Source organism: Triturus cristatus, chromosome 11 (genome assembly GCF_964204655.1).
Source record: "Triturus cristatus chromosome 11, aTriCri1.1, whole genome shotgun sequence".
NCBI lineage: Eukaryota > Metazoa > Chordata > Amphibia > Caudata > Salamandridae > Triturus > Triturus cristatus.
This window is the reverse complement of record NC_140594.1, coordinates 415,649,101-415,674,940: the sequence shown is the minus strand read 5'-3', so window position 1 is coordinate 415,674,940 and position 25,840 is coordinate 415,649,101. Positions and strand designations below refer to the sequence as shown.

Below are 25,840 nucleotides of genomic sequence, written 5' to 3'. Positions count from 1 at the left end.
AAATGTGCCGGAATGATCTTGATCACCCCTGCATGGGCACACCACTGACAGTTCAGAGATTTGTTACAATGGTCTACACCGACCCCACATGAAATCACCTAGAAGATTGCATCTCCCAAAGCCTTCCCAGGATATGTTAAGGCCTTTTCCAAATATACACTTGGCCTGCAGAAATCTCTGCGAACCATTGAACACATTATGGGCCTGCACTAATAGGAATACTGTCACACGTCTGGCACTGACAGACCACCTGTTCTAGGCTTTCACAAGGGTGTCATAGCCTGTTGTGGCTTGGCCTCCAGCCCAAATCAACTTCATGCAGATACCACTTGGATAGTGAAAAGAAGTGTTGGATTTGATGACAAGAATATTTTAACATTGATACAGAAATTGGATAACATTACCATTTGTAGAAGATTGATACTACACATAATTGACAGTGGTTGTGTGATCCATGTAACTACCAAGCTCTCGACGATTTGCAACTGCCCATTACTGCCCTTAATGTTATGTTATGAAATACTTGCAGAGCGCAGCTTTCACTCCGAGGAGCACCATGGCGCTATGCGGATCCCTAATGGACACAAACCACTAGAACTGAAAGAGTCAGATAAGTTATCTACATAGAGCGTCAGGGCAGTAAAGATCCAGGTTTCAGAACTTTTCTGAAGAGGGTCTCAGTTTGAATGAAACAGCGATGGTTAGGGAGTAGGTTCCAGGCTTTGGTCTCAAGTACTGTAATGGATTTCCCACCCTTTGTAATACACCCGAAATCAGGGGGCTTATAGAGATTTGCATTGGACGATCGGAGTGTGTGGTGTGTCACATAGCAAGCAAACCTGGCCCGGAGATAGTGGGGGGCCTAGGGAATTGTAAGCTCTGAAAGTAATGATCAAGATCTTGAAAATGACTCTTTTATGGATGGGCAGCCCATGAAGTGCTTTAAAGGCAGCTGATGCTGATGAGCTTCTAGTCCATTTTAATACTAGTTACTGCACCATCTCCAATTTGTTAAAGACCGACATATTGCTTCATGCATAGAGGCTGTTGAAATAATCAAATCTAGATGTGATTAGGGCCACTGCGATTACCTTTCTAGACTTGCAGGGAAGATCGGAGAAACGATTTGAGTGACTCTATCAAAAGAAAGCATGTCCCAGCCATTGCTAGGGATTGCTGGCGAAAAGAAAGTGCGGAGTCTAATTTCACCCCAGGTTCTTTGCTACCTTCACTGTGTTTGGAGGGGGAGGGAGGGGTTATCTGTGGGCCACCAAGGGGTGGGGGAGAAGTTATTAGATTTCCATGGTGGCATGATTTCTGTTTTTTCTGAGTTACATTTTCAATGATTTACTTTCATACAGTGAAAGACCACTGTAAGACACTGTCTAATATTTTCTGCAGCATATGTGGTGTTTTCATCTAATACCAGAATTAACTGAGTGTCATCTGCGTATGAGATTGTCTCAATGTTAAGACGATATCAGACTAATGAGGGGGACCATATAGGCATTAAAGAGCACTGGGCTAAGAATGCAGAATGGATCCCTGTGGAACCTCAAAGAGCAGGTGTTTTTCTGCAAACTGATATTGACCAAGAGTAACAACTTGGCTACGATTTTGTAGAAAGGATTTTAGCCAAAGCAAGATGAAAAATTGTGTTATGATTTGAGACGGTCCAGTAAGATATCATGTGATACCATGTCAAAAGCGGCCAATAAGTCTAATAAGACCACCACAGCATTTTTTTCCTGGTCTATAAAAAAGTTTTACGGGCTTCAGCAGTATACAGAAGCGCTGATTCCGTTGAGTGCGGTGGCCTGAAACCTGATTGATTGGGATGTAGAATGTTTGCCTCTTCTATCATAAATTGGGTATTAACTAGTTTTTCCGTGAATCCAGGGAGATTGGACGAAGATTTGTGAGAGTGGTGGGATCTGTAAGTTGTTTTTGCTGAAGCTGTTTGACTGTTACAATTTTCCATTCGTTTTGTACTTCTGCACGTAGATGAGGCGTTTATTATGTTGTTAATGACCTGGTTAATAATTTCTATATTAGCATACATAATCTTGGGGGGGGGGGGGGGGTAGAAGTAGACATGGTTCAAAAGGGGATCCTGATTTACATGCAAGGATAACCTGGCGGGATTGTTCTAGGCTAATAGCTTGAAAGGCTTCAAGGGACAGTCTCATCTCCTAAATTAGAGGGCACCTCTATGGGTGGGTGAGGGGTGCTGTGAAAACTTTTTGTAGCGATTGGACTTTCTGTTACAAAAAAAAAAAGCCAGCAATGTGATCGCAAAGACTGATGGGGGAATCTCTTGAAGGATTATAGGGTTGGTGAAGGAATTTACTATCTTAAAGATAGTTTTTTGATCTGGAAAGGCCAATTTGAGTTGGTTGGGGACGGAAGATTTCTTTTCAGCTTTGAACTGTTGGTGGTAGTTTTTAAGGGCCGCTTTAAACAATGTTAGTTCTTGCTGTTTGTAACTTTGCAGCCATCTGGGTTCTAGTTTCCTGCAGCGGCTATGTAATTCCCTCCGGTTTTGAGTGTACCAAAGGGCAGAGGGTCTCGTAGGCGAGTGATTTTTCAGTAGGATTGTAGGGGCAAGACTATTGCTAAGAGTGGATAACCATTGATTAAAACGTTGATTATCCACTGGTGGGTCCCCTGTCAGCCTGGGCCTGCAGGCCAAAACTTCTATACTGAGATCTGGAGAGGCTGCCATATCATTCCACCTGCGTCTGATATTTTGATTAACGGAGGTGTGGCCAATGGGTATTCATGTGCTGGTCGCCTAATTTCAAAAGGTATAAACTTCAGGTTGGACCATGTGAGGCTAACTGGGGCGTTAACTATGAGGGTCGTGAGATTTGAACAGATGCTGTCCAGGGTGTTTCCTGCATTGTGGGAAGGAGTAGATATCTGCTGATTCAAGCCTAGTGTTTCTACGATTTTCAAGAAATTAGTTGCACCAGGGTCATTTTGCACATCTAGATGGAGATTAAAGTCCCCTAGTACAGTGAAATTGGAGAATCTTAAATGCTAACAAACCCATAATATCTCCAATGTTAAAAAAAATGCAAATGAGTGCCTGGTGGGCAGCATAACAGCACTCCTGTGAAGGAAAAGGAGTCCTCCAAATGAAATCAGAATCCGATACTCTCTGCACCTTTTGAGGTAAGCTATTTAAAATATTGAGCATTTCAATGTGCTGCGATAAATAATCGCAAGGCCTCCTCCCTTTTTGCTCTGGTCTATCCTGTCTATGAATTTGATGGGCTGGGGGAAGGGTGAAGACACTATCAGGGTTACGCCAAACTTTAAGCCAAGTTTCCATTAAAAAGAGGCAGTCTAGATTATCATCTAAAATTACATCATAGGGGGCGTGGCCAAATTGCGAGCTAGGATGGACCTTTCCAGCTCCCTTCCGCTGAAGCCCACGAATAGCACTTCCTGGGGTCCAAGTATGGCACCGAGGATGAATTCGACTGGGGACTACCTTCAGGGAGCGCTGGGTCCAACTTCAGGCCCGAGACCCGGATTGCAGCAGGGAGCGCAGCGGCCGAGAATTGACGGCGGCGCAGGCCGCGAGTGCAGGCAGTGTGTTGGAGGGTATATTTGAGCACTGAGTATGAAGTTCCTATCAAAAGATGAGAAATGAAAAGTGCTAACTGTATGGTTGAAACCAATGGAAAATAGGAGAGTGATCTCCTTATTGGAAAAAGACCCTCACACACCTGACAAGTCGGTGTCTTGCTTCATCATCGGGTCTGCTCCTACTCGGGCCGGCGCTGCAATGCCCGATCAGGCACCCGAAATGGGGCCTACTTCTCGGAGATCTTTTTTCCAGAGCCGATAGGTGAAGTGCAAGGGAGGGTCCTAGTGTAGGTACAAGTGAAGGTGTTAAGTGCGTTAAAATAGAGAAAAATAGTCCAATCAAAAAATATTTTAATGAGTATGGCTACTTCCCTAATTAAAATGAATATAACACGTATCGTCACCTAATGTTGTGTAGTGATACGCTTAAAAAGAGGTCGACATGTTTCTTGCCTATTTATCAAGGTTGATGGCAATTTCTCAGGACCTAGTGATGTACTACCTCCACATTTTTTGGTGGTGGTCACCCAACGCGTACAGTGAAGAAGCGGCCACCTTTACAGCGTGGGGGTGGTTGGTACCTTGGTATCAACAAGGGTTAGCAATACTTAACCTGAAATGGAAAAAACAGTTAGAACAATCAAGAAGCAATATAGTGCAGCGTTATTTCACTGAAAGTCACTAATCCCGGTACAGTAGTTCGTGGTAGTATATTTAAAATACATGCATTGGGACTATGGACAGTGACGTGCTAAAATGCGATAAAACAGTGATCAATCAATTTGAGGACACTGAGGTGATGGAAAGCAAAGCAGAAATACGAAATTAAATTACAGGGAAACATCGTTCTTAAACCGTAAGAATTTAGTATCATCAAAATATGTCTCACCCTCGTTCAATCCGTGCCGGGCCATAATGGTACCGATCGCCGCCAACACTGAAATCTAGTGTCCTAATATATGGTAAAAATACGTTAGTGTCAAATAATTTGTTATATGTACTCAACAGAGAATTGCTTCCTAGGATTTAGGTAAAGGGAGTGCCTAATGTAAAGGTCTCTTAGTGCTCAGTAGTATCACTGGCTAGGAAGTCTAAAAACTCTACAGGCAACACTGGAACGGTAAATAACTCCATTTGCTAAAAGTGAGACTTCAAACATACTGGGTGATGAAACATGGCCAATTGACCGGATATATTTGTTAATACGGTCTATAATGTCCAAGATACCATAGGCTCATATGTAAGCAGTCTAGGTACCGTGGGGTGATACACGCTTAAAGTTAAAATCGATTAATGCGCACAAGCGACAAGCGGGTATCGCGTGTCTCTTCATAAAAATATACTGTTCGGTTTCCAGAGGAGAACGATATTCGGTCAAGTCAAGCATAAAGTTTACTCACGGTTTGTAAGTCGAATCACAACGTTAACCCTACCCCAGCGGATCGACCGGTCCAAGTAGTCTGGTGACCGGGAGATTGCTGGTTATGGTTTAAAAGGAAGCAGGACGCGGGATACGTGTTCTCCGTGCTTCCGGGTCGGGTAGATTGGAAACTAGAGCGCTATGCAATGAGGGCGCCATCTTGGGGAGGTCTGGAAGGGACCAAGCTGAATGTGGTAATAGAAGATGGACAACAAATGGAAACGCGGTCTCTAAGGATCACGCGCTTTATTCTACAATGGACGAAAAATACCGATGTCAATTCTAATGATCTCTCATTCATCACATCTTAATTATGTAATGTGAGTGCCCACAAAATGGTGGGAGTCAGTGGCGTTGAAACGCTTGTCTAATAGGATAGTCTGGCGGGTCAACAGAATCATAAATAGCCAGGTGTTTGTTATGGGAAGATATGCGCTCCAGGCATCCAGCTATTAATAGAACTCGTGTTTAAATTATCTGAGTCCGTGATAGCAAATGACATACAAGGGATGATCACTTAGAGAGCCCCTCAGTTTCTAGAGGTCAACATGCTCCACGGAATATCCTCGTTAAGTCCTGATCTATCAGATGACAGTCTCAGGACCCAACGTTGTTCCAAACGGAACAAGGCATCCTTCGTCATGCCAGGGTGTGCTTCAAGAATGCACCAATCAAAGGAGTCGGGAGGATGTTGTCTTTCTTTGTAATGGGTGGTCATTTTTGTATTGGTCTTAGCACATCTGAAAGTGCTTCTATGTTCCATCATGCGAAGCTTCACTTGTCTTGTCGTCATCCCTATATAGATCAGGTTACAAGGGCAACACATCAAATAGACACAGTTGGTTGTGTTGCAGTTCGTATTTTTTTTCAGATGCCACACAAAATTGTTCGGAAGATTCAGTTGTTTAGTGACCTTGGTTTGGGAACAAACAGAACACGAACCACAAGGAAAATGTCCCTGAACTGGTGGCAAATGCCAAAGGGTGTTCTGTGTTATGTCGCGGCGTTGTTTAGGTCTGGTATGTACCAACATATCTTTTATGTTGTTTGTTCTCTTGAAAGCAAATCTGGGGTTAGAGAGGTTCAGAGTGCCGGTGTTCAAAATACCCCAGTGCTTGCGAATAATGTTCCTTAGACGACTAGAGTCTGGGGTGTAGGTGGTGACACAGGTGATGGTGGTGTCTGGTTCTCTCATCCTAACCTCCAACAGACCCTCTCGATTGTTATTCCGTGCTCTTTTATAGGCGTCACCGAGGGTGCTACAATTCCTTCTGATGCGGAGAAACTGGCCTACAGGAAGATTGTGTCTCAATGCCCTGGGGTGATGACTGCTGAAAAGAAGCAGACTATTTCTGTCTGTTGGTTTTCGATATAGAGTGGTAGAGCTTGTCCCTGCTTCCAACTTAATCATCAGATCAAGGAAAGGAATCTCCTTCTTAGAGATCGTGTTGGTGAATCTCAGGTGGGGATTAAGGGTATTGATCCACGTACAAAACTTGTTGCATTCAGTCATCTCTCCCTTCCAGAGGATGAGGATATCGTCGATAAACCGTTTCCACAATAGAATGTTGGAAATGTAGGGATTACCGATATCAAAAATCTTGCGTGTCTCAAAAGCGGACATGTAAAGACATGCCAGGCTTGGAGCAAAGGTACTCCCCATTGAAGTACCCTGGGTCTGATGGAAGAGTTGGGTACCAAACTGAAAATAATTCTCTGTGAGCGCTATAGTGGCGCATTCCATAATGAATGAAACTGGGGTGGGTGAGTTCCACTCGGCATTGGTTAAGATGTCTTCAAGGACATCCAAAGTAGCTCTTTGAGGAATATTAATGTATAGGGCCTCAACATCCAATGTCACCAGAAGGTACACCTCATTGGGATGTTGGACCCCCTCAAGGAGACGTAACACGTCAGTCGTGTCCCTCACAAAGGAAGGTGTTTCCTTGACAAAAGGTTGTATGAAGTAATCCACAAACTTGGAGAGAGGCTCCAGTATAGAACCTATACCTGACACGATAGGGCGTCCCGGTACAGGTGTCATCCCTTTATGAATTTTGGGGAGACAATAAAAGTAGGGCACAACCGGGTCGTTGGTTATTAAGAACCCTGCTTCTTTTTTCGAGATCCATCCTTCCGATTCAGCAGAGAATGTCATTGCAGTGATGGCATTATGTAATCTCTGTGTAGGGTCCTCTCTTATTGGGGTGTAGTATCTTCTGTCACTCAATTGTCTCTCACATTCGATGTTGTAATCTACTGTGTTCATAATCACAGTGGCCCCACCTTTGTCAGCTTGTTTGATTGTAATGGCATAGTCATTTGCCAGTATTTTAATGGCCGTTGTCTCCGCCGTGGAGAGATTATGAAAAGATGCTGAGTTAGTATTGGAGTTAAAATCTTTCAATACGGCTTGTTCAAAGGTGAGGACCTCGTTAGGAACCATGGTGCTGGTTGGAGTGAAGGTTGACGGTTTGTGGAGTCTAGAATCCGTGGCAATATGTGCTGGTTGATCCTGAAAGAAGGCTTGCAGGCGGATTTTGCGAAAGAAGGTTTGAATCTCGCAACGATCCCTGAACGTGTCAGTTCTAGGAGTGGGAACAAAGCCCAACCCCTTCTGCAAAACCTGTTCCTCAATATGTGAAATGGTTCTAGAGGATAGATTCACAATCAGTTTCTTTTCCCCTTGGTTTGGCTCCTGGTTTCCACCGATCCTGTCGGTTGGTCCTGCCACTGCACTCTTTTTTGGCCTCTTCTGCGCCCTCTTCCTCTGCCCCAGCCTTTGTCTAAAAAAGGAGGTGCAGGTCCGGTCTGGTAGAAGGGTGGTGGGCCTTGTGGATATAGAGGGTACTGCCAGAAGGGGGGTCCCGAATAGGGCGGGGCATTGTAAGTAGGAAAATTGGGTGGTTGGTAGGAACGTGTCTTCCTATTGTTCCAACTCCCAGTGTTGGAGTCATTACTGGAAGAAGAACCCCTCCGTGAAGTGTTGGGGCTATCATCTGAAGAGTATCCAGTTACTGAACTTGTATAGTTTGCTTTGAGATAGGGGTAGACTTTCTTGGTTGAAAATTTCTGGATATCTTTTTGTAACTTGGAAATTTTCTGTTTCATAAGATATTCCCGGTTCTCTGCAAGTTCCGCATTTATTTCTGCTAATTTGCTCTTATAAGCTGCCGTCTGGATTGTAACTTTAATGGCACCCTCTGCTGCTTGGATTCTAATTAGTAGGGCGTCTGCAATCCTTTTGGCTGTATTTATAATTAAAATCAGCCAGTCCCTAGTGCATTTCCAAGCAACTAGGGACCATTCTTTCTTGAAAGTAGCATCTTCTAGGAAGAGACGCGGAAAATTATTAACAATGAGACCGTTAGGAGCTATATTAGCTCTCAAGTATTCGGTCATCATTGCCCCGTGTAGGGTGACTTTTAGCCACTCATGCTTTATGTTGTATAGAGAGGACCAGTCCTCTGATTGACTGACCGAGGCAGAACTGCCGTCTGATCCCAGCAAGGATGGTGCTTGTAAGATCTCTGCTGCTGCTTCATCACCAAAACTTAATCCTTGGTAGTCTTCCATTGTAGGAAGATCAATCAGAACCAATTAGGAGACTTCCCCTCCTTTTTTGATTGTGTGTTGGAGGGCACACGCACCTAACCCGGGAGAGGAGGCAAGGCCCAGTGATCTGCAAAATCACCGCATCCCCCGGTGCGTGGAGAGGTCGTCGGTGTGGACGGGCCGGCCCCGCGAAGACTGATTGGGACGCTGGGCGCTAAGGCACCTGTCTGGTCCGTGCCTGAACAGGGCCCGCAGCAGGAGGGACTAGGAGATGCGCCTTGGGATGGCGGTGATCCCGAGGCTGAACACACTCGTTCGGCCCTGCGGCGGTGAGTGAAGCACTGTGCCCCGACCTGCGCTACTGGTGGTGGTTTGGCCCTTCACAGAAATACAGGAGTGACCCCGGGGGAACCAGTGGTGGGCACGAGCCATGCTGCAACACTCCCGGCCCACGGGAGGTCTGAGGCCTGTGATTGGGAGTACAGAGGACTGTGGGATCCAAGGCACTGACGCCGGGCCTGGAGGAGCAGTGAAGCCAGGTCTGGCCTTCAGCAATGACCCCCCGGCGAGTGGTTGTAGGGGCCCATAACTACCGGAGGTTAGGCCAGGCTGCTGCGATCGTGACCCTGGCCCCCCTATCACCACTGGACAGCCCAGCCAGGGGCCGCCGTGGTTAGACGAGTGGGGGTAGTGAGCGCGGCCGCCGAGAGAGGTGGTCGCTGAGTGTGTAGCCCGGCGACCCGCGGAGGGGGTCGACTAGGTTTGGGTGCGGCTTGTGGGAGTGCCGTGTGGCTCCCCGCTCCTCCCCTGGTTTGGACCCACCACCCAGTTAACAGCCTCCGCTCCCACTGATCATGGGGACTGCTCCTGCTGACATGACGCAGGTCCAGTTGCTGGCCTCTACACGGAGATGGCTCGACTTGGTGCCCCCCAACCGGAGGGTGCACAGTGGAGCTGTGTGCTTCCTGACTGACTGCCCTACGCAGAGCAGTTAGAAACTAATCGGGTGCAGCTGTTGCGACCCGGTATGGCCAGGATCCCATTGCACATTATCCTGCCTGACTGCCAGAGAGGAGCGGTTGACCTGGGGCACTCTAGTCCATACATGTTGCCTTCTAGCGGGGAGGTTCGAGCACCGACCGGTGCCGGCCCGCTTGGCCTTCAACGTGTTCTCGCCGGCTACGCCTACGGAGAAACCATCGACCCACCTGTGAACACACTGTCCTCCACTCGAGGGAAGAAGGAAAAGACACTGAAAGAATGCTTCGCCAGGACTCCGGGGGGCACCATGACAGATCACAATTCCCAGGGGGCATCCGCCCCAGCCCAGGGTGACTGCACCACGGAGGAGCCGGTGACACGTGCCTTCCTTGAATCTCTCTTCATGACCCTTCGTGAGGACCTTCAAACAGGACCTGACGTCCGAAATCAAGGACATTCAACGAGATGTGGATGGAATAGGGGAGTGGGTTGCTACACTGGAAGATAAGGGCGATAACGGATGCCAAAATGGCCGCCCTGCAGCAAGAAGTTATGCGCATCCACAACCAGCAAGTGGACCTGCGAGCACATCTCGAATACCTAGAAAACCGCTCCCGCAGACACAACATACGGATCCGAGGAATGAAAACTAGGGAAAAGATGGGGACATCTTTGCTTATGTGAGAGACCTTTTCAATCAAATCCTAGGCAGCCCACCAGACACTGACATTAAGCTAGACAGAGCACACAGGGTAGGCCCACCCCGCTCAGACAAAGCCCCACCGGCGGACATCCTAGTCTGCGTACAAGATTACTGCACGAAAGAAGAGATTCTTCGCATGGCCCGAACCATGCATCTGATCGTTCAGAGGCCAAGCTCCCACTCTGTACGAGGACCTTGCCGCACTCACTTTACAGAAGCGCAAAACCTTTCGGCTCATCACCACACATCTACGGCAGCGCGGCGCTTCCTATTCCTGAGGTCACCCATTCCGGCTCATCTTCCGTCTGCACAACAAGATTTTATCAGCTGCGCTCCGTCTCTGAGGCCTGCGAACTGCTAGGCATCGTCTTTCCTGAGGAGGAGGCTGAGGATGGCAGTCCATACCCATGGGGCCAGAGACTCACAACCGCGATGGCGGCAACAGGGCCGTAGACGGCGCCCAAAACGACCGGACCCGGCTTAGATCTTGAAGGGACAGGCGGTTCTGGAGGCCCTCCCGGGGGTATAGGCAAATACTCAAGCCCTGTGAGCAAGTTCTTTCAAAATAGTATCTAGCCTCCTTCCATTGCATTAGGGCGGGCGGGATGGAGTGACATTCTTGGCCACTTTATGGACCCCATGTGGACAGGTTACCAGTTATCCCTGGTCAACGGACGATATCCTGAATCTTACTTTATTATTAGTTGCATTGTTATGCTATCTTTGTTGGGGTTCTCTTTGTTTCTTTTTCCCCTTCTATTTGTTCTTGGTGGTCCCCCTTTCACTGCCCCGGGGCCCACACGGGCCTTGCTATGGGACACATGGCTCACTCCACACCCACACAATGCCCAAGACACCCAGATCCAGCCTTGGGTCATGCTACTCGGTCCGTGTCACTGGTCCACTAGATGCCTCCCCCTAATCTCAAGATCCTCACATTTAATGTGAGGGGTCTCGGCAATCTTATTAAGCGCAAGGCGATACACTCGTACCTGGAGAGTACTGGGGCTGACGTATGCCTCCTACAGGGGAGACACCTGCTCTCCCGGGATTGTCACCGTCTCAAATCCTACCTATTTTCGTCCTGTGCTTCTAAGTCAGCGGGAGTGGCAATCTCTAGAGCTTTCCAGGGGAGAATGGGGCAGAAGGTGGCGTAGATTAGGGGACGTCTACTGACTTACCAGTTTCATATGGGGGGTACACTCTGGTTATTGGGTCCCTGTATGCACCCAGTGAGGGCCAGGAACGATTTATACATGAGGCTCTGTCGAAGACTACTGCGACAGTTGAGCGTAAGATATTGCTGGGGGGGGTGACTTTAATTTGGTCCTGGACAACTCTCTCTATAGGTCAACGCAGCGCTTCGGGCAGACAGGTGCAATCTCAGCGGCGGGGCTGGCCAGACTGAAGGACCTAGGCCTGGTAGACCTTCGGCGGTGTCCTCACCCCCAAATCAGGGAATACTGCTACTATTCTAACGCTCACAAAACATGTGCCAGGCTGGACTATCCGCTTGGCTCCGTAGCCCTACGCGCCCTCACCTCTGCTGTGGACATCATGGTGGCATTGCTGTTGGATCACGCTCCTGTGGTGGCCACTCACTCTACCACCCTCCCCGCATCCCACACCGCAGTGGCATCTTCGGGACTGCCCCGCAGTGGTTGAGCAGATACAGCGAGCAATGGAGGACTATCTCTTGCACAATGCCAATCCTGACACCCCCCTGGCTACGCAATGGGAAGCGCTTAAAGCTGTAATTAGGGGCGAGCTAATAGCTATCTCGGCGGTAGACAACATGGAGCGCAGGCAAAAGAGGGAGGAGATTACACAGAAAACCAGGGAACTAGAACAAATGCATCAGCGGACAGGAGCACCTAGGATTTGGCACCAGCTGACCAAAGCTCGGACACAATTAGCGGCCGTAGACCAGGACAGAGCAGAATATGCGGAGCTGCGGCTACGCCACTCCTATGTGGGGGGAGACAGATGCGGGCGGTTATTAGCGCAAAAGCTCCACGAGGCCCGGCAGGCGGTGCAGGAGATCGCGGAGACATTTCAAGACTTCTATTCCCGGCTGTATGCAGGGCAGGAGCTAGAGGTCACGGATTGTGATGCGTACTTAACAGAGGCAACTCTAGGGGGATATCTGCATAGAGGAAGTCATAGTGGCCATATCACAACTCCAGTCAGCCAAATCCCCTGGGCCAGATAGCTTCACTGTGGCCTTCTACAAACAATTCTGCTCTACTCTGGCACCTCTTCTGACCAGGCTTTTCAATTCCTTCACATCTCCGGGGGCAATCCCCGAATCCAAGCCTGCAAAGGACAAAACCTGTTGCGGGGCATATCGCCCATCTCCTTCCTGAACATAGACCTAAAACTATATACAGGGATCTTGGTGCGCCTATTAGTCACTCACATGCCAGCAATGATCGACCCCAATCAGGCGGGGTTTATCCCACACAGGCAGACGAGTGACAACACCAAGAGGGTCTTGCACTTAATCAAGAAGGCGTCACGGATTCCAGGAGATTTTATGCTCCTCACCATCGATGCAGAGAAGGCCTTCCACAGAGTCCACTGGCCTTACCTACAGCGGCTGTTGACTTGCGCTGGACTCTGCGAGAAAATGTGGGCCCACATCCTGAATTATCACTTTCCTACGGCGTCCGTTGGAGTAAACAGGCACACCTCTACACCGTTCCCCATAGGCAGAGGCACACGACAGGGGTGTCTGTTGTCTCCCCTTCTATTTGCAATGTATATGGAGCCGATGGGCCAAAGGGTTAGGGAGCACCCACAGATCACTAGAATCCGCTTTGGAGGAGACGTTCACTCCATCTGTTTATACGCGGACGACGTGTTGGTCACCCTCTCTAACCCTGAGGTATCGTTCAACCTTCAACAGCAGCACCCATACAGTGGACCGAGGATACTGTCCCATATCTGGGACTCCAGTTAGCGACAACCCTCCAAACCACTACATCAGTAAATTATGCCAAGCTACACAATCAGATTCGTCCAAACCTGAGGCGATGAAAGTACTACCCCATATCATGGTTAGGAAGGATAGCGGCGATTAAAATTACCATCCTACCCAAGATCCTGTACTTGTTTTAGACGCTCCCCCTACAGCCTCCAGCGGGATGGCTAAACCGGGTACAGTCAGAACTCTCCCTCTTCATATGGCAGGGCTGTAAACCATGGATAAAGCTCATTAGCACTCTCCCACCTGCCGATGGCGGGGTAGGAATTCCTGATATCCACCTCTATTACAAAGCTGCGCAGCTACAGCACTTAGTTGAATGGAATCGCACGGAGTCCGAGAAACACTGGCTCTTTCAGGACAGAATGGTGGTGGGCACATCACTCAGATCCCCTTCCTGAAAATGCCACACAGGCCCCCTAATCTGTATACATCCCTTATCACACGATCTATGCTAACAGTGTGGGACCAGGTCAACGCGAGACATGGGTTGATCACATTTCCCTCTCCTCTCACTCCACTTTTTGACAATCCAGAGTTCGGCCCGGGGCAGAACACTTTCACACACTGGCGTGCTTCGGAGTGTTGCTGCTTGGGTTATCTATATGATGAACAGGGGGTGATCTCCTTCCCCCAAGTTCGATATGAATATGGGATCCCAGAATCAGAAAGGTTGCACTACCTGCAACTCCGACTCTGGGCGTCATATCCCGACAACAAATCAGACACAGACACCTTACCCCTTATGAACGTTGGCTCCTCACACGAACATCAGACAAGAAACTATTCTCAGATCTTTATAGGATGCTCCTCACTTGTTACATGCACACGTATAATGCTAGTCGCACATGCTGGGAGAGGGACCTCGGTCAGACACTCTGTAGCAAAGAGTGGGAGGGTGCATATTTCAGGGCACTGCACACGGCCAGCAACATGGGCCTCACCGAAACATTACCTAAAATAGTCACCTACCGGTACTACACCCCGTAGTGTATTCACAAGGTAGATCTCACACAGTCAGGACTGTTGGAGGGGCTGTGAGAAATCTGGCACGCTAGTTCACCTGCTATGGGACTGTGAGCATTTACCACCATACTGGTCTGAAATCCTAGCAGAAGTGGACGAACACCTAGATACCGAACTGCCAGGATTCCCTGCATACATCCTTCTGGGGTGCCAAACCCACTAACATACCCCCTCAAATGCCGAAGAGGACGACAAATGGCGATAGCCTTGGGGACGGCCATTCAAAACATTGTGGTCCATTGGAAAACACCTCGCATCCCTACACTCGCGCTGGCTGGCAACGCTTATGGCATACCTTAGGGATGGAGAAGATCTCCCTTACACTAGCGGGGAAAGGCTCGGTCTTTGGATAACTGTGGCAACCATTTCTGAATATACTAGCCCAAGAGTTTCGGGAACTCGCATGCCCCAGATACCTCTGCCTCCTACGGCTGACCACACCTGACACCACCACCCGACCGGCCATCCGGCACTAGGGAGACACTCTTTTCCCCGATCGAGATTTTACTTTGCAGTGAACGGGGGCGGGAAGGTGGGGTTTATTTCCAGCATGTTTTTTCTTTTGTTGGTACTACAGTATGTCAGCTGCCTGGTCTCTGCCCGGCCTTGAATGGTCACTCTTTGTAATGCCTACTGTCATACTACCTGTTAAATCAATAAAAAGATTTAAACCTAAAATTACATCCTAGATATTTTGATCATGTTTACATAGTTATCATTGATGAGACCTCCTCGTAGATAGTTTGAGGTCAGGCTATTACTAATAGGTGTTTCCTGTACAGGAGTAAAGACGTTTTTACAGGCCCTACAGCAGAGGGGCCCTTCCATTTATTAACATCAAGTTGGTTTTTTTTAGGACAAGGAGAGATTCTCTTGTAATACATATACCTGGAGAAAATTGGGCTGCGTTTCTGGCGCTGGCCGCGGACGGGCGCAGACTGGCTTGCCTGCGGTGCACCGGTGGCTTGCCTGCTCCGCGCATTAGTTCGCGTACCAGCAGGCTATGAGTTTAATAGCTGGGGCAAATAATAATGAGGATAAGGGGAATCACTCATGGCGCCTCTCGTCGGCTTAAAAGGTGCTAGATTGGTGTAAACCCTAGCCACCAGATCAGTATATAGCACTGTTACTATTGACACAAAACTTTCCCACCATGATTCTCCGAAGGCTTTTCTTCAGAAACGGCCACTCAGTTAATTCAAAGGCCTCTCCCACACCTAGCTTGGCCAGTACCACTTTCACATCTGAGCGAATCAAAAATAGCGTGGCGAACCCCTATGCAGGTTGCCTGATGTGGACCTACCGCAAATGAAAGCTACCCGATCTGGTAGTGCCAGACAGTCTTATTCTATTAATGTCCTAATTGTAAAGTTTCCTTCTCCCTGGCCTTTTCCCTGACGTACTGATCACCAGCTCTGAAATTGTACAGCCTTTCGATTCGATGAATCTTTATTAGGTTTTAGACCATGAAAGCACATGCAATCATGCATTTCACATAGATACCGACTAAAAGCATAATTTCATCGGGGAAGATAAATACAAATATGAAAACCTTAGTACCAAATGCAAAGTAAAAACATTACAAAGTGTGCTTATAATGTGCTAGTACCCCAGTGCATTATCTTAAACGGATTCAACATATTCAGACTTTAACAATAAAATTCCACTTTTGAATACATACAAAAATGACCCTCTGTGATGAGATTTAGAAGGACCCTCTAGTCCTTGAGTAGTTTTTTCCTCAATCTGAGGGCACCTGAAAGGAATCTTGCAACCCCAAAACACATCATAGGACAGGGTAAGCTTTGTAAAAACAACAATGCAAGCCTTACTTGTACAAATTAGTTGTTTCTTACCAGTGGAATAACAAATTTACGCCTCAGGGCAGAATAAAAATCACAGAAGAATATAAAATGCAAGATGTCCTATTCTGAAAAAATATCACAACGGCAAGGTTTCAGGGCTCCTGGCTTTGAAAATCCCTTTGGGACAGTTAAGAACCAGTGTACCGAATTAAATCTAAATCTGGTCAATATAAAATGATGGTGAGCATTATTGGCAATTAACAAGCAAATTCCAATCAGCTTCTCTTTATGGCGCTGAAATATGGGGGCCACATTGCAAAAGGAGTTTCGAATTAGGAGAAAATAAATTTTTTAGAACAGTGTTAAGCTTGCCAGTGCGAACACCCCTAATTCCCGTTTTATGGATCTAAACGTCAAATGAACGGATCACCATGCAATATTAAGACCCTTATTATTTTGGGTACGGCTCTGGTCAACTCCCGAATTGACCAATTATAAGGATGGTCTACAGGAGATTTTAGAGATTGACAAGAGCAGGGGTACCCCATGGCTCAAACATGTTTTTTCTTGGTTTGAGAAACTGGGCTTGAGTCATTTTTGGGAAACTCCGACAGTTGACAATGTTTAGCAAAAAATTATTAAAATCCACTTTTTGGGCCCATATTCAAAACAACGTGTTACACAGTACAGACAATGGTACACTAACAACCAATTTTCTTCTTTTCAAGGAGGTAGCGAGTTTTGAATCCTTTTTGGATGAGATACGCCCACAACTAGCTAAAGCCTTGTATATGAAGTTCAAGTATGGTGTGTTTCATATTAACACGAACACATCAAAATGGGCAATAAACTGTGGTAGTAATGGCAATGAATTTTGTGAACTATGTCAAAACGCATCGAAGTAGAATGACCTACATATATTATTCTTCTGCCCGGCATACCTCAAACCAAGGAATAAATGGATTAAACCCATTTGCCGTAATATGAACATTAGAGCTTGCCTAAAGGCAGTTAGAATATTAAAAACGGACACATCTCAAAAAATTGTTTTTAGTGTCAGTAGGTTCTTATTTAATGTTAGTCTTTTATAAGGGCTAAAGTTGGATTAAGACTGTAATTACGCACATGCACTTTATGGCCTTGATGCTAAAAATGAATTATGAACTTATTTTCGCACAGGAAAGTATTTGAGCTGATATGACTATGTGGTGGAAATAGTACTGAAATTTTAAATAACCATGCAAATGTTCAGACTAGAACAATAAAAAATTACTTGGGTGCACAGTTAAATTATTCTTAAACTTTTTCTAGGTTTTAATGTAATTAAATATTTTAATAGCTTTTTTCTTGGTACGGTAATTGTATTATTGATTCAGACTTCTAGCCCCTACAGTGATGAGGTGTTATTACTCCTATATGAAATAGTTGCATTTGTATTATACAACTGTATGTGTATATTTATGATGTATCTTTTATGGTTTTATCTTTAACCGAAAAAAATAATTTTTGAATTTGAAGTAGTGTTCCCCCTCAAGCTTGTTGTCAACAGGCCATTTCCCTCAAGTACTGATCATCATCTCTCAAATTGAGCATCCTTTCAATAATCTTTCTAATTCGCCTACCCAGCACAGGTTTTGCAACAAGGAAGCCATGATCTTTCAAAAGCGAAGTGTTTAGAATAAAGAGTGTTCGTCAAACAGGTACTTCAAGAAATTCTCAGCTTATACCTCAATTGTACCTGTCTGCTTATTCATCTGTACCCAGAATTCAAATATTATTTCTCCTAGGTCTGTGTCCTCACTTCTCCTAGATCAGATCTTAAAGCATTTTCCAAACAAGTTCAGCCATCACCAAACAGAGATCCTTTGCTCGGCCTATCCGGTGGGGCCTGTATGTGTTCCACTAGATTTGAGAGGACCTCTTGTTTGATACCACTGCCATTAATACCGGATTGCTCTCCTGTAAGCATGCCTTTAATCCTAGCAGAGTTCTGCATCTGACTGTGGAGATTCTTGCCTCCAGCTTCCCAACCTCCTCCCACCTTAGGAATGGACACTTCTCCTAAGTTTTGAAACGGGTGCTTAGTTTGTCAACTTTTCCCATAATCACTGCCTGGATAGTCTCTACAGAATAGGTATATCAAGATATAGAGAATCAAATCCCATTCAGAACGCCTAGTTTGTTTTTGCTTCATTTTACAGTTTAATTTCCGTCGCACATTATGACATTCACCAGGATTGCACCTTCTGTAGCCTGAACATTTGTTCTGTATCTCACCCATGGTGCCTCATGACACCGCAGTCCAAAGCCCGCTAAAAAATTAATAATGCAAGCGTATCACTGTCAAAGATAGCATCTATTCTCCAGTTCCACTATTTCAGGCTGCCCACTTCAGATAAAGCATGACCTGCCCCTTTTCAGGCGCATAGAGAGCTGGCATAATAGGTGCCAGTTCTCTTCCAGGGGATCCTCATCAATAGTCATAAGCACATGAATATTCCCGCCCATGTTCGGGACCCCGGAAACACATCACAAATATGTGAAGACCATATATGTAGCACATATATATATACACACACACACAATGCAGCCTCTCATAGACATGCTGAGCAATTTTGCAATGAATTCTCATGTACATAAATACATTCCAATAAAGCAGGGAGAAGAAAGTCTTTGAAAACTGCTTTAATATACAGCAGAAAGCACAATCCTGCAAGGAATAATGAAAGAAAACATTGCCAGCACAAGGGCTGCATTGTAGAAACATTAGTGTAGAAAGCTGAAAAGCTAACCCACATATGCACTCGGATAAACTGGCACCGTGCCTTTAAGGCAGCCATGACCCCCAGCTTCCCATCATGCGTCAGGGGTGACAGTTAGCTCAGTTCTTTCCGGCTCCTTCCGTCAGAACCCTGGTTACTTCAGCTCTTTTTTTCAGATTTCTGTCAGAAAATACTTCAATTTTTGGGTTAAAACCTTTTTTACTTCGACGTCTTTTTGGTGTTGGAATATTTCTCTACTGTTTTTTTAGAGAGTTGAGCATTGTTTCTCAGCAGAAATGCCCTCTTTTTGACCCTTGCCCCTCCAGTGGCAAGAAGAAGGCTAAAACAGACCCCCATCTTGTCTGTATTTTATGCCTTCCTTCTGATCATGATCCTAAAACCTGCCAGCATTGCTAGCTGCTGTCCAAGAGAACTCTGAAGAACAGGGAGAGGATTTGCCTCTATGTGCTGGCTGAGAAGAGAAGATCACCTTCTAGAGGCAGGTCGCCGATGAAGAAGAGGAAGGAGAGAGCATCCACTCCATCTAGAAGTAAGATTCCAGTATGCTCTCCATCGGCGTCTGGCTCGGCGCCTCAAATCCCTTCATCGGCAACGAAAACGTCGATGAGAAGACCATCAACGGCGGGCTCGCTGTCAAGAGAACACCGGTCGTTGTCGGCAACCCGGCGACGATCGGCGTCGATGAGTCACTCTCAGTTAGTGCGGGCTCGCCCAGCGTCGACAGGCAGGTCTCCGTCGAGGCGGCGTTTGACGTTGAGACAGGCTCCGCCGTCGCAGGGTCACCAGCGATGGGCGTCGAACACATCTCCGTCGACGTCAACTAGGCGACTGGCGACGTCGAGACAGGCTCCGGTGATCGGCGTCGAAGCATACATCTCCGTTGACGTCAACCAGGCGATGATCGACGTTGAGACACGCCTCATCACCTGAGATTAGATACTCATCACCCCCGTCGGCGTCCAGGCGGCGTTCGACGTCAAAGGCTAGATCCTCGCCGACGACGAGGCATTCAACGTCGAGACCAAGGGTGAAATATACCAAACGTTGTTCGACATCGAGACGGCGATCTCAGTCGACGACGAGAAGTGTCCCGCTCTCGACTCCATTGACTTCAAACAGGCGGTCAGCGTTGAGGGAAAGATCGACGTCGAAGGATTTCTCCGTCGAATCGCTCATCGTTGAGGTCTCCTGCACACCATGTCGAAGGCGAGGTCTATGGGATCCAGGCATTCAACGTCCCGCCATACAACGTAGAAACGCACAGAGATCGACGTCGAGACTATCCGGCTCTGGGGACTCGCCAGTAAGGGTGACACAGAGCCGGTCAACGTCCAGACACTCCCCATCGACGTCACATCGCTCATCGCGACGGCGATCGCCCTACAGAAGCTATAGAGTCCTCCCATTCTATTCAGAGCTCACCCCAGACGATTGCGTCATCACGCAGTGCTTCTGCTCATTCACAGGAGCCTACAAGATCACCGTCAAGAGGTTCTCCAAGGAGACCACGATCTCCTTCCATCCATCTTTCTTCCAGATGGCTGCAACCTCTTCTTCATTGGCAGACAGTACCCACAGGTCTCGCTCAACGGCCTGCGGAATACTCCAGCCCACTGCACAGATCTCCCTAACAGTGTCTTGTGCAGGAAGTGGACAGATCACCCACCACTCGGTCCAGAGCACACCAAGGCAGATCCCCTGAACGCAGGTCGACTCGGGGGCATCACAAAATACGGCGTACACAGTCTTGGTCCTCCTCTTCGACTCCCTCATCCAAGAGGGATTACTCACCTACCCTGACGGATATCTCGAGCGTACTCGGCATCGGATCTACATGGTGGCGTCACGGAGGTTTCTCTAATGATTGGAGCAAGCTCTGAGAGGAGTATTATGACTTGAAGTAATAGGAACCAGAGAAATCCCCTTTCTGAATATGTGACGCTACCACACCATTAACCCATTGTGGTTTGGAATTATCACCACTGAAAAATATTAGCTCTCACACAGGAAATAGCCTTGAGAAAGTCGCGGTACAACATCCCGAGTGCGCGGAAACGTGTTGGCTGTAGAGAATTATTTGGGAAGACTTGCACACAGTAAAGTGACCAACAATGAAGAAAGAAGAATAATATCTTGCGTATAATTTAGGTTTGAATTTGTGAAAACACGCTACATACCTATGTTACCTTGAAAACTGCTACGTGTGCTAAGGAGTGTCATAAGCAATAGAAGAGGTCCCTCCTGCACAGAAAGGAAAGGGAGTTTACTCAAGATACTTCCTTATTCAGAAAAAACACCAACCGAACAAGTTCAGACCTATATAAGATCTACGTGCTCTGAACAAATGCATAATAAAGGAAACGTTTCGGATGTTGGAGCTCCATCAAATATTCCCACATCTACAAAAAGGCGATTGGATGTGTTCGGTTGACATCCAAGATGCGTACTTTCACATTCCAATGACAACACATCGCACGTTCTTGAGATTCATGGTGGGAACAAGACATTACCAGTTCAAAGGCTTACCCTTAGGCCTAAAATCAGCTCCAATGGTATTCACAAAATGCATGGCAGTTGTAGCAGCAGCAGCATTACATCGCCACGGTCTGTTTGTGTATCCATACCTATAGATGACTGGCTGTTGAAGGGATCATCTCCTCACATGGTGCAGGAACACCTTCACAGCTGCATGGATATCCTTCAACACTTAGGCTTGCACGTTAATCTGGACAAATCGATCCTTCAACCGACTCAATCACTCCACTATCTGGGCACCTCTATCAACTCCGACCTCGGAAAAGTGATTCCTTCGGCGGAGAGACTGTCATCAATGAGAGACAAAGACAACATAATCCTTCAAACTAATCAGCCATCAGTGAGATGGGTAGCTTCTCTACTGGGCTCGATGGCCTCCTGTATTTTTCTCATACCCAATGCCAGATTGAGGATGAGACCGTTGCAGCAAGATCTAGAGGACAAATGGGATCAATCCTCGGGTCAGTGGAACAACAGGATTCTCCTCTCTCCTGCAGCAAAGAAGTCCATTCTATGGTGGCTACAACCACAGAACCTTCTGGTGGGAGTCCCTTTTCACCAACCTTTGCCAGAGCAATCCCTGATAACGGGTGCATCACTTCAGGGCTGGGGAGCACATCTGGGTCATTTGCAAACTCAAGGCAGATGGACCAACAGAGAACAGACGTATCACATCAATATGCTGGAACTGCAGGCGGTTAATTTAGCCCTCAAGGCTTTTCAGCTGTCAATTCAATCCGGATCGGTCCTAGTACAAACGGACAATACAACCACCATGTATTATCTGAACAAACAAGGTGGAACACGCTCTCGCCCTCTGTCTCTCGAATCCCAGGCGATCTGGCACTGGCTGCTAGCCAGAAACCTATCGATCAAGGCAGTCCATCTGCCGGGAGAGCAGAACCTACGAGCAGATGCCCTCAGTCGTCCCTTCCAAGAGCAAGAAGACTGGGTGCTCAACGACGAAGTGGTGGAGGACATTTTTCATCAATGGGGTCATCCCTTCATCGACCTCTTTGCAGACGATCAAAAAAAAAAATGCCACGCTTTCGCATCCAGGTTTTACCGAACAGGGACGAGGTGGGATGCGCTTTTGATAGATTGGTCAGGGACGTTTGCATACTCCTTTCCACCCCTCCCTCTCATTCAGAAGGTGGTGGCGAAACTCCTGCGATCCTGAATGAAGATGATACTCATAGCACTCGACTGGCCTCGCCAATGGTGGTATCCGGACCTGTTGCAACTCTCGGTTCGCCCGCATCGGAGACTTCCATGCAGGTCGGACCTTCTTACCAAAATGGGAGGGAAGATTCTGCATCCCAGCCTTCCCTCACTTAGCTTAACAGAATGGCTCCTGAAGTCCTGCAGTATGGACATTTGAACCATCCTCAAAGCTGCATGGACATTTTAAGGGAGTCAAAGAGACCTTCCAGAAGAACTTAATACTCTCAAAAGTGGAAACTGTTTTACTTGTGGTGTATCCGTAATGGTTGGAGTCCAGTGAACGGGCAAGAGAGGTAATCTTGCCGTATCTACTCTACCTGACCAAATGTGGTTTGAAGTATTCATCCATAAAAGTACATTTGGCGGCCATTACAGCATATCGTAAATCACCTAACCAACCTTCTTTCTTTCAACTTCAGGTGGTCAAGGACTTCCTACAGGGGTTGAAGAAGGTTTATCCCCCTGTTCGACCTCCTTCTCCTCCTTGGTAGTTGAATATAGTCTTGTCTAAATTGATGGGCCCTCCATTTGAACCCATTCATAAGGCTACATTGCAACACCTTACTTGGAAAGCAGCTTTTCTAGTAGCAATTACATCAGCACACCGAGTAAGTGAAATACAAGCGACCTGTTCTAAAGAACCCTATACGGTTTTCCACCATAATAGGGTGGTTATGCGAACTCACCCTTCCTTCCTGCCCAAGGTTGTGTCTGAGTTCCATGTTAATCAGACTATTTCTTTACCCTCCTTCTTTCCCAATCATACCACTCCAGCGGAAAGGTCTCTTTATTCGCTAGACTTCAAGAGGGTTCTTAAGTTTTATTTGGATGCAACGAAGTCCATTAGAAAAGCTGATCAATTGTTTGTCAACTATGGCTCTGTTAGAACAGGCTTCTCAGCTTCTATAAAGATCCATTTCAAGATGGATAGTATCTTGCATTAAGTTGGCCTACCAAATAGAAAATAAGCCTCTGTTTGCCTCCCCTAAAGCTCACTCTGCTAGGGGCAAGGCTGCTACGGTTGCATTTCTGCACAATGTACCGATGGCCGAGATTTGCAAGGCTGCAACTTGGAAATCGGTACATACGTTTACCAGGCATTACTGTCTGGATTCGGACTCCAGGGCAGATACCAAAGTGGGCCAAGCCTCCTTGAGGAATCTTTTTCAGTGCTAACCTATTGGAGCCTGTGTAGGCCTTATGGCGGTTATGTATCTTAATGGTACTGCTGTTTACTTGCCCGCAGAATGAGGGGGATGGGCTTGCTATTCTATTAATCTGCTTATGACTATTGATGAGGATCCCCTGGAAGAGAAGGATAAGTTACTTACCGGTAATCCTAGTTCTCTTCCAGGGGTATCCTCATCAAAGTCATAAGTAACCCACCCGCCTCCCCGGGCAAGTGAACATGATGCATGCAATTCTTTGTAAAATGGTCTGCCGATATCCGCAAAGAACTGCTGACCTAACTGTCCCCCCTGAGGCATGATGGGAAGCTGGAGGTCATGGCTGCCTTAAAGGCACGGTGCCAGTTTATATGAGTGTTTATGTGGGTTCGCTTTTCAGCTTTCTACACTAATGTTTCTATAATGCAGCCCTTGTGCTGGAAATGTTTTCTTTCATTATTCCTTGCAGGATTGTGCTTTCTGCTGTATATTAACCCCTTCCCCGCTCATGACGGAACCGTTCCGTCATGAGCCACGGTTGAGCTGTGCTCATGACGGAACGGTTCCGTCATGACACGCCCGTTGGCGGCCGCTCCGCCTGCGCGGCGCTGTTTCCCCGCCTGTGCGGGGGGACAACGCAAATGGGCGGAGTCATGACGGAACCGTTCCGTCATGAGCACAGCTCAACTGTGGCTCATGACGGAGCGGCTCCGTCATGAGCACAGGCCCACCGTGCTGCCCCCCTGCCCCCCTGCCCCCCCCCCCCCCAGCGCTGCAGCGGAATGTCCGCAGCAGCGAAGGGGTTAAAGCAGTTTTCAAAGACTTTTTCTCCCTGCTTTATTGGAATGTATTTATGTACATGAGAATTCATTGCAACATTGCTCAGCATGTCTATGGGAGGCTGCATTGTGATATATATTTATCACATATATGTGATGTGTTTCTGGGGTCCCGCACATGGGCTGGAATATTCATGTGCTTATGACTTTGATGAGGATACCCCTGGAAGAGAACTAGGATTACAGGTAAGTAACTTATCCTTCCCAGCCTCCCCAGGATCACTCCCCTCATTTCTGTGGCTCTAATATTTCTACGACCTTCACACCTGCTATTTCTACGCCTGCCATATTGCAGCCCAACTCTCATGCCAAAATATCTGCCACCAATGGGTGTTACTGCCTCAGGGCATGCAGTCCCATTGATCCTCCACTCACTGCTTTCTAGCGGTGGCCCTGGCAATTCCGAATGAGGCACACAGTCACTGCAATTCTCAGGATAACCTCTGTCACATATCGAGCCATGAATGTCCATTTGTGTGCACATGCACCGCACTTGGAAACTCGCATATCGTTTCCTCTCAAAGGCTGTTGTCTGTATTGATAAAGGCATCTGGCTACACCATCCAAACAACAATATCAAAATTCACGAAAGCATCATGTTAAAAACTACACTACTGATAGTTCAAATAATAGAGAAAACAGTTCACGGTCTTTGATAGAATCCTCAATGCCAGGGCTTGAAGGTTCCGAACTCAAAAAAAGTTTTGAGGATGAAAGAGAAGGTTGGATCATAACCCATTGGATGTAGTTTACCGTTCCGCTCACTACATATAAGGGAGATTTGGATCAGATTAAAATGGGTCGAACTACAGATCTATTGACTTAATTTTTTGTGTAATCTCTGGTCTGTACGCACCGGAACTGAGAGGATGGGGTGCTTTGTGGAGAGGAGCCAGATAAATCATCTTTCTGAGAGGTTTCTGTCTTGTCATCCATATGTAAGAGACGTTATTCAGGCAGTGAATAATGAAGAATGTATTGGCAAAGTCCTTAGGACAGCAGTGGTATGCCAGCCTTTTGACTTTATCAAAAAGATGAGCGGGACTCCTTGTACTAGACATGGGGAATAGGATACTACTGACCGGTAGAAGTGAAATTCCCTTGGTGGAAAGTTGAATTTATGCTGGATCTCTTAAGGTCTCAGCAACAGAACTTCAAGCCCATGTGTTGGAACATATACAATACTAAATATGACCATGCCAAGTGTAGAGTATGTATTA

General features: G+C 47.0%; 1 protein-coding gene across 1 annotated transcript in view; it reads left to right on the top strand.

The window, feature by feature from the left end:
- The window catches only part of UBE2D4 (ubiquitin conjugating enzyme E2 D4), a 377,357-nt gene that overhangs the window by 110,288 nt on the left and 241,229 nt on the right, over window positions 1-25,840 (top strand). The window lies entirely within an intron of this gene.